Source organism: Dermacentor silvarum, chromosome 1 (genome assembly GCF_013339745.2).
Source record: "Dermacentor silvarum isolate Dsil-2018 chromosome 1, BIME_Dsil_1.4, whole genome shotgun sequence".
In the NCBI taxonomy this organism is placed as follows: domain Eukaryota; kingdom Metazoa; phylum Arthropoda; class Arachnida; order Ixodida; family Ixodidae; genus Dermacentor; species Dermacentor silvarum.
Window position 1 is genome coordinate 150,855,871 of NC_051154.1, and position 12,322 is coordinate 150,868,192.

Genomic DNA, 12,322 nt, shown 5'->3' on the forward strand with positions numbered 1-12,322 from the left:
TATATATATATATATATATATATATATATATATATATGTGTGTGTGTGTGTGTGTGTGTGTGTGTGTGTGTGTGTGTGTGTGTGTGTGTGTGTGTGTGTGTGTGTGTGTGTGTGTGTGTGTGTGTGTGCGCGCGCTCGCGACGCCGACTAGTAGTTTTCGAATGTAACGCATAACAGCACCATTGAAGTCTCAAAGGTGAGTGACCGATGCAACTGAGGACTTTTATTCCGAATGATTGTGTTGCCGGGGTGTCGTGGCTGTTGCGCAGAGGAGCAGTTCCTGAGAGAATTAACGGACGGGTGGTAATAAGTCTTGCTTAACAAGTTCCTAGCTCTCGATCAATATAAATGCCCCGTTTTAGGGCAGCCTGTAAATCTGCTAACTTGATTGAGACAAGGATTTTTGACAGTCTCACCATGTTTTCAACCCAATAAAACTGAGTGCCCCGTGTGCTGCCACAGTTATCTTCTTCAACGAACGCAACAGATCTGCACATATCTCTACGTGTATGCGAGACATGCGGTTCCTTTAATTGTTTTATTATGGTCGTCATGATAGTGCACCAAATAACTGAAAGCAGCCGTTTATAATATACAAGCTGCTGAGTTAAGCGGTCATAGATTTGGGAACGGCATTACATTTATGCATGAAATGTAGGATAAGCGTGACAGGTTTTTCTCGGAAATCAGACTCGAGAATAATTTATGTTGTTTACACCCCCAGAAATAGGCCGAAGAACGCAGCCACCTACATTTTGCTTTTTTTTATTATAAGCAAATTTTCGGTTTTACGTGGCAAAACCACGATATGATTAAGGCACCCGGTTTATATAGTTTTTGGCACCTGGGGTTCTTTAACGTGCACCTAAATAGAAGTACACGAGTCTTTTTCCATTTCGCTCCCATCGAATTCCGCGACCTGGATTGAAACCGCGAGCTCAAGACCATATCCACTATACTATATAGCCACTAATTAGGCTACCGCGCAGGCTTTCTTCTTCTTTTTTTTTTCTTCTTTTTTGAAGTATCGACTGGAAAAAAAATTCCACGTACGGCTTACGGCCAAAGATTAGCATATAGAATGGCCGCTTTAGGCTATGGGACGCATTTTGTACATCTTTGTACGTATTTTTATATTATTGTCTAATAAAATTCCCCTTTGATTTGATTTAATTAACTAAAACCGTTTTCGGCGCTCGAGGTCCGACTGCAATAAATGACGCCGTACCAATTACTCCGCATTCTGTTACGCGAGAAAGACGGAAATTTGAATGAACTGAATTGCGCTGCAGCTTTTTTTTTTTCTATAACAATACTTCCCGTAAATCTAAGGACAAGGCGCCGGATGGGGCAGCTATGTTTTATTTGTTTGAAGCGGCAAGCAGGAAGGTTGCATATGTTTCTCCTGCGTTTCGCAGGACCTACTGATGAAAAACTTAAAAACTATACGCAACAATACACACGAGAGATACATGCTGCTTGAAGAACGAGAAAAATATTTTTTTCTCCGAAGGGAACCGTACAATAACATAGTAGAATGAAAGCTGACACTGCGGCCGCAATGCACGCGCAATTACCGAGCGGCATTAAAAAAATAAAATAAAAAAGAGAAAGAAATGAATTTATTCTTAAGGCATAAATACATGTCATATGCAATTATGAACCCCATTTGAGCTGTCTGAACGCAAATACCAGCGCGCGAAGTAGTACGAATGACCCTGCCGAGCAGTATCGCCAGCAGTTTCCAACGGCGCGACCTTGATGCGGCCCAATCCACTTCGACCGCAGCGCCGCCCCAGTATTTTTCCACGTCGGGCGCCTCACTGCAAAGCATGCGCCGCCCCAGCCGCTCGTCCCACTCGACCATATTCTAGTACACTCTAATAGAGCCCAGCAGGATGGATGGATGGATGAGGCAGAACCCTTTAAATCGGGCGGTGGCATACGCCACCTAGCCATGACTATTAACATATTTTGTACGTTGTGGTGGGTGAATTGACTGCAGCGCGCCAAGCGGTCAGCATCAACCACTTCCGTTTTCGGTTTTGGGCGCGCGCATTTTGAAGGCTAGTTAGCACGCCGGCCGCGCTTTTTTTTTTTTTTTTTTTCTCGACCGCGCACGGTCTTCGTGCGGAATCGGTTTATTATTTGGTAAAAATGATTGCGAACGATCTTGTCAAGTCCTATCGAATCTGCGCCACGTGCCATTTCAGAAAGTAGACGCAAGACCACTTCTGAAATTAGAAAATATTTTGCTCTGCGTTTATCCAACGTTGTGACCCCAGGTAAGCAGTAGTTCCCGTATGAAGCTCCACCGGATGGCATCAGCTGAAAAAAAAGTAAATTACAAGCATGTTACATTTACAACCATGTAACAGCAAGTTACAAGCATGTGTCATTTTGTTTTTAAACATATAGAATACTGCGTGTAGAGGCGAAACGTGCGAAAGCGGTAAATGGGCGGCGTTACAAACAAAAGCAATTCGCTTTTATACATACGTGGCGTAGAAAATACCCGACTCATCCCAAACAATACCATAAAATATGAAAGCATTCGATTTCCAAGCATTCCCCCATTTCCGGGCATTATTGCCTGCACTTTAGCACAAATACACGGGCGACTTCGCGCTTCTACATCTTGGCCTCCGGCGACGCGACGGTATACGCTACATACACAGAGACGGACACAAGAGAGGCCCCCAGCCGGATCATGCTAGACGTTCGCAGAATGCCTTCTACTCGCACTCAAGACAAATGCGTGAGTGCAAAGCCTGTTTTCAGTCCTTTAGAAGACGGCGTTTTCGAATTACAAGTTTCTGATATGTTCGTCCGCGTTATCCTTCGCGCGTCCTGGCGACGCCAGCAGCACACCGCATGTTATCACTCTTGGCAATCGCCCATCGCGTTTTCGACAGGCGTGAGTACCGAATGAAGGTAAGTGTTGTTGCGGGGCCACAAAAAACGTCACAAACTTGTCCTTTCTATCGCTAACTGCGTCACAGCGCGCTGTGCGGCTAGTGTGCCTCAACAGAATCGAAATAAGTTACAATATTCCCCTAGGAAGCGTCATAAACATGTCCCAGCACGATTCATTAACTCAAATTAACTGCGCCAGGATGGCCGAGCTGTTTTTCGCTAACTGCGTCTTAAGTTTGGGTCCCGTGCCGTAAGCCTAATCGCGTCGTAGACTGCGAAACAAAATTTTTCACCTTGCCGTAGTCCAATAGTGCAGTAGTGCCTTGTCCCAGTGCAGAAGGAACGCAAGAATACGCCGGGAGCCCAAGAAACCAGGCTACATAAAAAAAAAAAAAGAAGAAGAAGAAGAAGAGGGGGAGACAGACGGGTCGCCGCGGGCGAGCGCTCAACAGCCGTCCTCGCTCGCTTTGGTGGAGCATGCGTGATCCGCGCTGTGGCGGATGACGCATGCATCTGGCGCGTCATTGGCCTGTCGCTAGGTAACGCAAGAAAAATAAGTCGCAAAGTTTAAGTTCATTTATACGCAAAGCGTTTTAGTTTTCGCGGCAAAGAATTAAAAAAAAAAAGCAATGTCTGTTAACTTAATTTCACTTTCTTTTCTTTTTCGATGCTCGCGGCAGCTAACGTTCGGCATCAATACTATAGCGTGACGTGTTTCCTATTGCCAGTTTTTGCCGAGTGTCCCTTCTTGTTGAATTTATTTCTCTATGGACGAAGCATCTGCTGGGTTGCATCTCGTAGCCTGTAGCCAGCTCCTTGGTCACTGGCACAGGGGTAGATCTGAATGGGCTCCACGCGAGTCCTGAGGAAGGATTGGCGAGGGCTCCACCACGGCAGCTGGATTAAAAACAAACAGACAAACAAAAAAAGTGCTGTAGTTCGAACTATAACTTGGTTGTTGCCGGAGCTAGCGAGTGCGCTCGTTTGGCATGATTCTGTTTGGTTCTTTTTGCTCCACGCTCGTTTCTGCTCGCATTCACGCTGTGCCTGCTTGTGGCGACAATATTTTTACACGTTGCTACGCCGTAAGAAGCAATGGCAAGTGGCACATGAAACGACCGACGCACTGTTTTGCGCCGGGCGGCACAACATGCTATGCTTCTGCTAGAAGCAGAAAAACAACCATCCCTTTTCTCGGTACCTGATGACGATGAGGCACTTAAAGTGTGGCAGCGGGACGGAACCAAGATAATGTTGCTTGCCGTCGCTTGTAGATGATGAGATTATTTTTGTATTTCGCCTAATTACATAATTCGTCTTAATTAATTAATCGATTTCTCAAATATAATTAAATGAAAAGTGTCAATGATAAAATTGTCGAGTAACATGAAAAACTCCCGATACAGTTGTCTGTTGCTCAATATATTCAACATAAATGTTTTTCCGGGCGTGAAAGAAGCCCGCGAATACATGCAAGGTGCCTCGAGCGGCAGGTCGCGCGGTAATTTTGCGGCAATTCGCGGGCTTCTTTCTCGCGCGACAAAACGTTTTATGTAGCACGTGTTAAGCAACAGAAAGCTGTATCGGGAGTTTTTCATGTTGCTCTACAATTTTCTCATTGACACTTTTCATTTACTTATAATATCGTATTTGAGAAGTTGATTAATTAATAAAGACTAAATATGTAATTAGGTGGTATGCAAAAAATAATCTCAGTATCTTCAAGCGACGGTAAGCAATATTATCTTGGTTCTGGCCAGCTACGTGGCATTTGCATATTTTTAAATCTTGGTTCATGATAGTTGGGACACCCTTTATACTGAATCATATAATCAAGTGCTGTCTGTCGTCCTTTTGAGTGTTATTCGCGGTCACCACCATTCTAGTTTATCACATTGGCGACTAAAATAAGTTTGTTTACTTAATTCTTATGAGGAATGATTTCTAAAGCATCATATGTAAGTATTAACCAATTTGACAAGCAGGATGCAGTGCGTCGCAGAAGTATGACCTAAGGAGCTCTTCACTGCTAGCCTAGAAATCGGTGCAGCTTTCTTTACCCACACCAATAGCATAATATCCTTCGCATTAGCTGAAATCATTTTTTATTTCACTCCCAACGATTCGGGAAAGCACGTAGAACGCGTGCGACCGAGACCAGCGAGAAATCTTTGTGCCGGCCGTGACGGGACCGAAGCGAATGCATTTTTAACACTTAACCGCTCATCAGAGGATAGCTGCTAGTCATTGATTGTCTCATCTGCTAACAAGGTACGATATGCATTAGCTTAACGCTAGTTATGTCAAATATGCGACCTCTAATCGCGAACAAAAACGCCCGCTTCGAAACTCGCGGCACCAACCGCCGTACCTGCGCCGTACCTCCGCGCCCGGGAGCGTATTTCCAATTGCTAGTAGGTACAGCGTTTGACCGCTGGCGCCACGCTGCGCCGCTCGCGCGTACCATGTTTCTAGCCGCCGCCGTTGGAACGGAGGAGGCGTTGACGGAGAAAACGCTGGGCTGGTGGTGACTAGCGTGCTGTTGGGATAAACGCATCACTGTTTTGATGATCCAAATATAATCTCACCATCAGGGAGGGAGCAGTCTACCTGACTGGAGCTCTCCGCAACACCCCAACGACCGCCGCTTCGCGTCGGCGCCCGGTACCACGGCTGCCGCCGTGGCACCGGGGTTCAAACGACCACGCTGGCAAACAGAGAGGAAAAAGAAAAAGAAAAGCGTGATATTAAGAAAAAAATTCTAGCCCGGGTGGGATTCGAACCAGCGTACGCATGATCCCAATGCGAGCGCGGGAAACATATCCCACGCAGAAGGGGGGCACAGAGCTGCACTCGCCGCTGGCCACTTCCGCCAGCATGGCGGCGCCCAGCGCAACGTTGGCTTCCGAGACTTGAGGTTTGGTTTACGCATAGAGTTTCTTCTTATATTACCTAGAGGGAAAACTGGCGCTGCTGCGCTGTGGTATTTAGAGTTACTGTATATGCTACCAGTAACTCTAGTGGTATTCATGGGAATGCCGGTATATTGTGACTTCGGATTGGCATCGTACTCGGAGAGCCAAGAAAGCCTTGAAGACGCGCCTGGCTAGCACCGTTCCGTCTGTTACAATGATTCATTTCCTGCTAAAACAGCGTGTAAAAAACTGCTTTAGCTTTAGGAAACTGCTTTCCGGGACCACCACCCCGGAAAGGCGGTGGTCCCGGGTTCGAGTCCCGGACCAGGACGAATTTTTTTCAACTGCGAGGCTTTCTTTCGATCGGAATCCGTATGGGTTTCCTTTGTAGCAATTGCTACATTTGGGTGGATGTCTCATTTTCCCTTTAATTGCTTTAGCTTTATTATTACACAAAAACATGTTTTGTTTAATTTTGAGGACTTACTATTGGATGCACAATTATATGAAACGTAAAAAAAATATCAGCTGGTCGCTAAAGTTGGAGGGCAGACGACCAGATTATTGCTCGCTTTGGAACAACTTGTCGTCTGTTCTTGCTTTTCTTTGCTTGATCCTGTATTGCAGTTGAGTAAACTTTATTGAGAGATGTAATATGGGTGAATGAAAGCCTTTTATGTAGATTTTACTTAACGCATAATTTGTGTAGCCATATCCATGTTTTATACGAAGCCTTGTTCAACACCAGCCAGAACAAGCCTCGCAGACACATATCCCATCATTCCCATGAGGGCACGCCGCCCTTTAAGAAACTCGCATAGACGGTGGCGCCAGATTACCCTCTAGGTGTTACAGTGAGAAACTCTATGGGCTTACGCGACGCGAGCGTCCGCTCTTGCGCAAGCGGATACTGTGTTCTCGTTTGCGCCCCGGTGCCGTGGCGGAAGCCGCGGTGCCGGGCGCCGACGCGAAGCGACAGTCGTTGGGGTCCAAGTAAAAAAATACTGCTCCACTCAAGTAGACTGCTCCCTCCCTGATAGTGAGATTATATTTGGATCATCAAAACAGTGACGCGTTTATTTAGGAATAGCGAAGGGCGGGAAAAGGCAGACCACTGTCACCTGCCAGATTTGTAGGCACAACTGTGGCTGCTGTTAAGGGATCGATGCTTCCATGCCAGCGTCGCGTAAACAAACCTTACGTCTCGGAAGCCAACGTTGCGCTGGGCGCCGCCATGCTGGCGGAAGTGGCCTGCGGCGAGAGCCAATAGGCGTGCAGCTCTGCGCCCCCCTTCTGTGTGGGATATGCCGCCCGGGGAGCGATTTTGCTGGCGACGGCAGCGCCGCCGCTGCTGTCATAATTGCTTGCATGGAGTAAATATATTCTAGGCACTGTACACGGAGGAAGAAAAATATAGGAGGGAGCATTACGTCACGCAGCCAGCCTTGGCAAGCGAACGCTTCGTGTAGCCAGCAGTGGTGGCCTAACACGTGACCTCTTGCGTTGAGATCCGGTAGTTTTTATTCGGTACGCGCTCGGCCGGCAGCTGTTCACATACAGGAAGGGAAAAGATTGCTCTTCTTTTTTCTTGCTTCTGTTTATTTGTAGAGTTTCAAATGGTTTCGAATGGGTATTGAAGAAAAAAAAATCAACCAGGAGTACTAAAACCTACCGCGCGCGCCGGCGTATCCTCCGTGCTGTGACGTTTTTATCACATATGTTGGGCCACCACAGTTGGCGACAATCGCGTTGCGCTGTGCTCCCTCCTATATTTTCCTTCCTCCATGATTACTTGCAACACTCCGCTATGGAGCCACCGTAACTCAACCGCCGCCGTTGCTCTCAACTCCCCCGTCTAAACACCGTAGTTTCGCGTTTGGCCAGACGCGGAAGGGAAAAGCTGCAAAATAAGTAACCATTTACACTCAGTGGTGTGTTCTGTCTAACTGTTGCCAATAAGATAGTTGTTTTCTCTTCCCCAGCCTACACTTACGTGGATTAAAACGCGGGGCTCTTTTCAGAAGCGCTCTCACTTGTGCGACGCAGGTTAAGCATAATTTTTTTATTATTCGTGCTTAGCATATTGTAAATCGTGGGAACGCCTCAACTGGCCCAGTTGTCAACAACTGGTCAGTGGTGAGCTCGCTACAGTGATCAACAAGAGACGATTAGAATATTGGTGAGAAAAAAGCAGGGAAGCGGTGGGGACGGGATCCTCACAGGCATAGTATGGCTTGGTAAATAGGCTGAATGTTATATTACATTAAATATCACAACACACAGTCAGCTCCGACAGGCTAGGTTACTATTTGAGGCATGGCATTAACCATAACATTTCTGTTGGAAACTCTATGCCATCAACCATCATCATCGAGGACAATGCTCGAAGCTATAAAGGGCTAGAGTAACCAACGTTGCTAGATTACCTCTTCAGTTTGCAAACTCCGGCCGCCGGCGCCGCGGATGTCACCCTTCCCTGTACCGCCGAGCGGGGGCGCGCTCGTCGCCGTTTGACTGGAAAACAGCGAATTAGGTTTTGATTTATCCTACATGCGTAATGGACAAATGGTGCAACAGAAGGTCCCCGGACTGATGTACGCAGACGACATTGTGCTACTAGCGGACAATAAAAAAGATTTACAGATACTTGCGAATATCTGTGGGAATGCAGCGGCAAATCTAGGCCTTAAGTTTAGCACAGAGAAATCAGGAATTATGATCTTTAATGAACACACGAGTAATTTCGTGGTGTCAATTCAACGGCAAGTAATACCCATAGTGAAGCAATATAAGTACCTCGGCGTACACATAAACGAAGGTAAGAATTACTCAAGCAACCACCAAGATAATCTGAAAATAAAGGGGAAGCGGAATGCAGCAATAATGAAACACAGAGCACGGTGGGGCCACAATAAGTATGAGGTGGTGCGTGGAATCTGGAAAGGAGTAATGGTGCCAGCGCTAACATTCGCAAGTGCCATTATATGCTTAAAATCGGATATATTGGCGGGTTTGGAAGTTAACCAAAGATCAGTAGGCCGGTTGGCTTTGGGAGCACACGGTAATACGACAAATGAGGCAGTGCAGGGTGACATGGATTGGGCCTCTTTTGAAGTCAGAGAAGCACAAAGCAAAATTAGTTTTGAAGAAAGGCTCAGGAACATGTTTTGCCGTTTTGCATGCAGGAACTGCATGCATCTTTCGCTTAACGTGTTCGAAACAAGATCCTGTGTTTACCGATTCACTGTTCTTGCTGAAATTTTCCAGAAGGGTCGCATTTCGTAGTCCACGTCCTTCAGTGCACATTTTGCACAGCTAATAGCCTGGGTTTTAAGAAAAAGTGCAAATTTGCCTTCGCTTATGAGAATGAGAGCTATTGCCGTCACGGCGCAAGCATAAACTAGTGTCACTGCCTGCCGGCAGCTGCAGAAAGTAGCATTTCAGGGAGGGCTGCCGCGTGTTGCAGGAGCGGCAAACATCCTCCATGGCGGGAAACATGTGGTAACCCTCCCTGATCGGCTGCTTTCTGTAGCTGCCGGCAGGCAGTCACACTAGTTTATGCTTGCGTGGATTCCAAAATGCGACTCTTCTGTAAAATTTCAGCAAGAACAGCGAAGCGGTAAGCGCACGATCTTTTTTCGAACACGTTAAGCAGAACATGTAGGACCCTATGCTAAAGGTATGGCGTTTCAAATGAGAAACGCCGCACAGCAATTTCGGAGGCCATGCACGCTCAGTGCGTTCTCGTAATGAGGTTGGGCAGCGCTTGATATAATGAGATATAATGCTTGCATATCATTTTCTTACCTTTTTTATTACCTGCAGCAAGCTATGGCGTCACATTGGTGTGAGCATATTTACAGCATAGTGTTTCGGATGTGAGGCAGCAACATTTTGGTTGCACTTAGGCATGGAGGTTTCTTCCTCCATGCACGGGTTCAGTTGCACTGGGGAGCCAGGGTACGGTGGCTACATGGAGGAAGGAAACCATGGGTGGCTAGATGGGTAGGTGTGCCGACCGAGCGTAGTTCACCACTTCTCCGCATCATGACGCAGAAGTGGCGCTGCGGACAGTAGAACGGCTTAGCTGCGCGCAACGTCGGCTGCGCTGTGTAGACGAGCAGCGTGTTTGATAGTATCGCTGCCTCTGCTTTAGCTTTGAAGTACGCGTTATACAATGGCGTTTCGAGCAGAGTAAGCAAAGCCAGAATGGGGAATTTGTTACTGTCGTCTACTCAGAAGACACGATATGCTGAAGTAAATTTTCTAGCTTGGCGATTGGTCACATTTATTGGTACAAATGCGGCGCTCCAGCCCATTGCATTAAATACGTAGATGCATTTTTTCCATGCATAAAACAAAACTGCAGTGGTTTTATACGGTATATGGAAAGTTTCAATTTCGAGAAATCCAGCTATTGTGTTTATTGCTGCCTCAGTTGCGGTATTTAAATTGTTACTAGACGAATTGTGTTGGTAATAAAGTGCATATGGTTCACTGTTTGGTTGCAATAAAATAAAGCAATATGTCTTGGGCTGGATTCATGAATATATTTAAAATACAAGAAACGCTCTCATAACTTGACGCACCAACATAAATAGCCTAGCGCCAGCAAGGTCGCAACGTTGGTCCACCACATCATAACATTATTCACAGCACACGCCTCCGCTTCAGGTGATTCCTCTTCTCCCTGCTGCTTTCACGCGCCATGTTCTTGCCCTTGACAAGAAAGTAAAGGCGTGTAATTGAATAGAACTTTACAACATCTTTTGTTAGCTCTTTCTTGTGCCGCTCACAGCCGATCATATTCAGAGGATTCAGCTGCAGAAAGTATGCAAAGTCGGCGATACTGTTCCTTCGTAACTCATTTAAACTGAAGCACAGTTTGAAGGCGTCTTCGAGCGATGCTACCAGTTTTTTTAGTGCTTCAGAAGGGAGCAACAGCCCAGACCTACTCATTCTGTTGAATTCAGCAATGTCCCTGAGCAATCGGAGCACTTGGTTCTTTGCAGGAACTTCCTTGCTATAGATAGCCTGCTATATAGAATATAAGCCTAGAGTCACTTTTCTTTTCCCTGTAGCAGCGCAGCGGATGCTCGATGTCGCAGGCGCTGAGCACCTGATGTGCGGCTTGCAAATTTCCAACGTCGAGGGGCTCATGGACGTACGCTTTTCGGTACATGTACCGCTTGCTCATTAACGTCACCGATACTTAGCAAGCTACTGAGCAGCCCGGGGCGAACATTTGCGCTGTCAGACAGCGGAGCGTTTCCGCTGTCTTTCTCACAAATTTAGAGCCCGACTTGCAGTTCGGAGCGAAGCAGTAAGTCGATCTCCTTGGTGGTCTTCTTTGGTGGAGCAATGCCGCCGCTAATCTCGTCGGTCATTTTTCCGACCTGGAACATTCCACATCGCTTAGGAACTTGCAAACAGTACGAGAGACGCGGAGCTCTTCACCTTTGAAACTGACACGAACAGACGACATACAACTATTCCAATACGGGCTTTATTTTTTTTGCTCGCCGCCAGCCCCCTGTAGCAGGCGACGCGCGCTGCGGAACCGTTCTACTGACCGCAGCGCCAATTTTGCGTCATGACGCGGAGAAGTGGTGAACTACGCTCCAGACGCGCCGGTCGGCACACCTACCCATCTAGCCACCGTAGCCAGGGTTATTACAGTGTACGGGGCAGTCTCCGGCGGAGGCTATGCGATGCGGCGGCTCCACGAATGTCGCAGATATGAGCTTCTCCGATAGCCCGAGCGGCGGCGCTGGCGTCAGTTTCAATGGACCGTCAGTTACAATGGATTTCAATGGAAAAATTGCCAAAGAAAATATCTACGATAATTCTAAGGGAAGCTCTTTGTTGTTTGAAGCCAGGACGGGAGTATTGCGGACTAAGATGTACCGAGTCAAGTACCAAGGTATAGACACGTTGTGCTGTGCGTGTGGAGAAGAAGAGGAAACGGCTGAACACCTCATACTTTTCTGTAAAGGGCTTAACCCTACAGTGCAAGGCAACGGGGCTGATTTTTTCAAAGCATTGGGGTTTAGGGACAGTGAAGGCAAAATAGACTTTAAGCGGGTAGAAATAACCAAACAAAGGTCATCTGATTGGTGGATAAAATCAAGGCAGGGGTGAAATTTCACCCACCACAAAGTACAAAATATGTTAATAGTCATGGCTAGGTAGCGTATGCCACCGCCCGGTTTAAAGGGTTCAGCCTCATCCATCCATCCATCCATCCATCCATCCATGGAGCGTGGGTGCGACGGCGCAGCTGCCCAGTGCCCGCCCAGTGCCCGATCATATTCGTTGGAGTTGCAGAGCTGCGTTTTTTTTCTTTTTTTTTTTTGGTGGGCGTCGTCGCGTAGGTTCTTTTTTTTCATTCAGTGTTTTTTTCGCACATAGCCTGCAAGAGATTAGTATTAGACAGTTTTTTAGCGTTAGCGTATAGAGGGGTTACGGGAAATAGCGTTACCGTTCCGCAA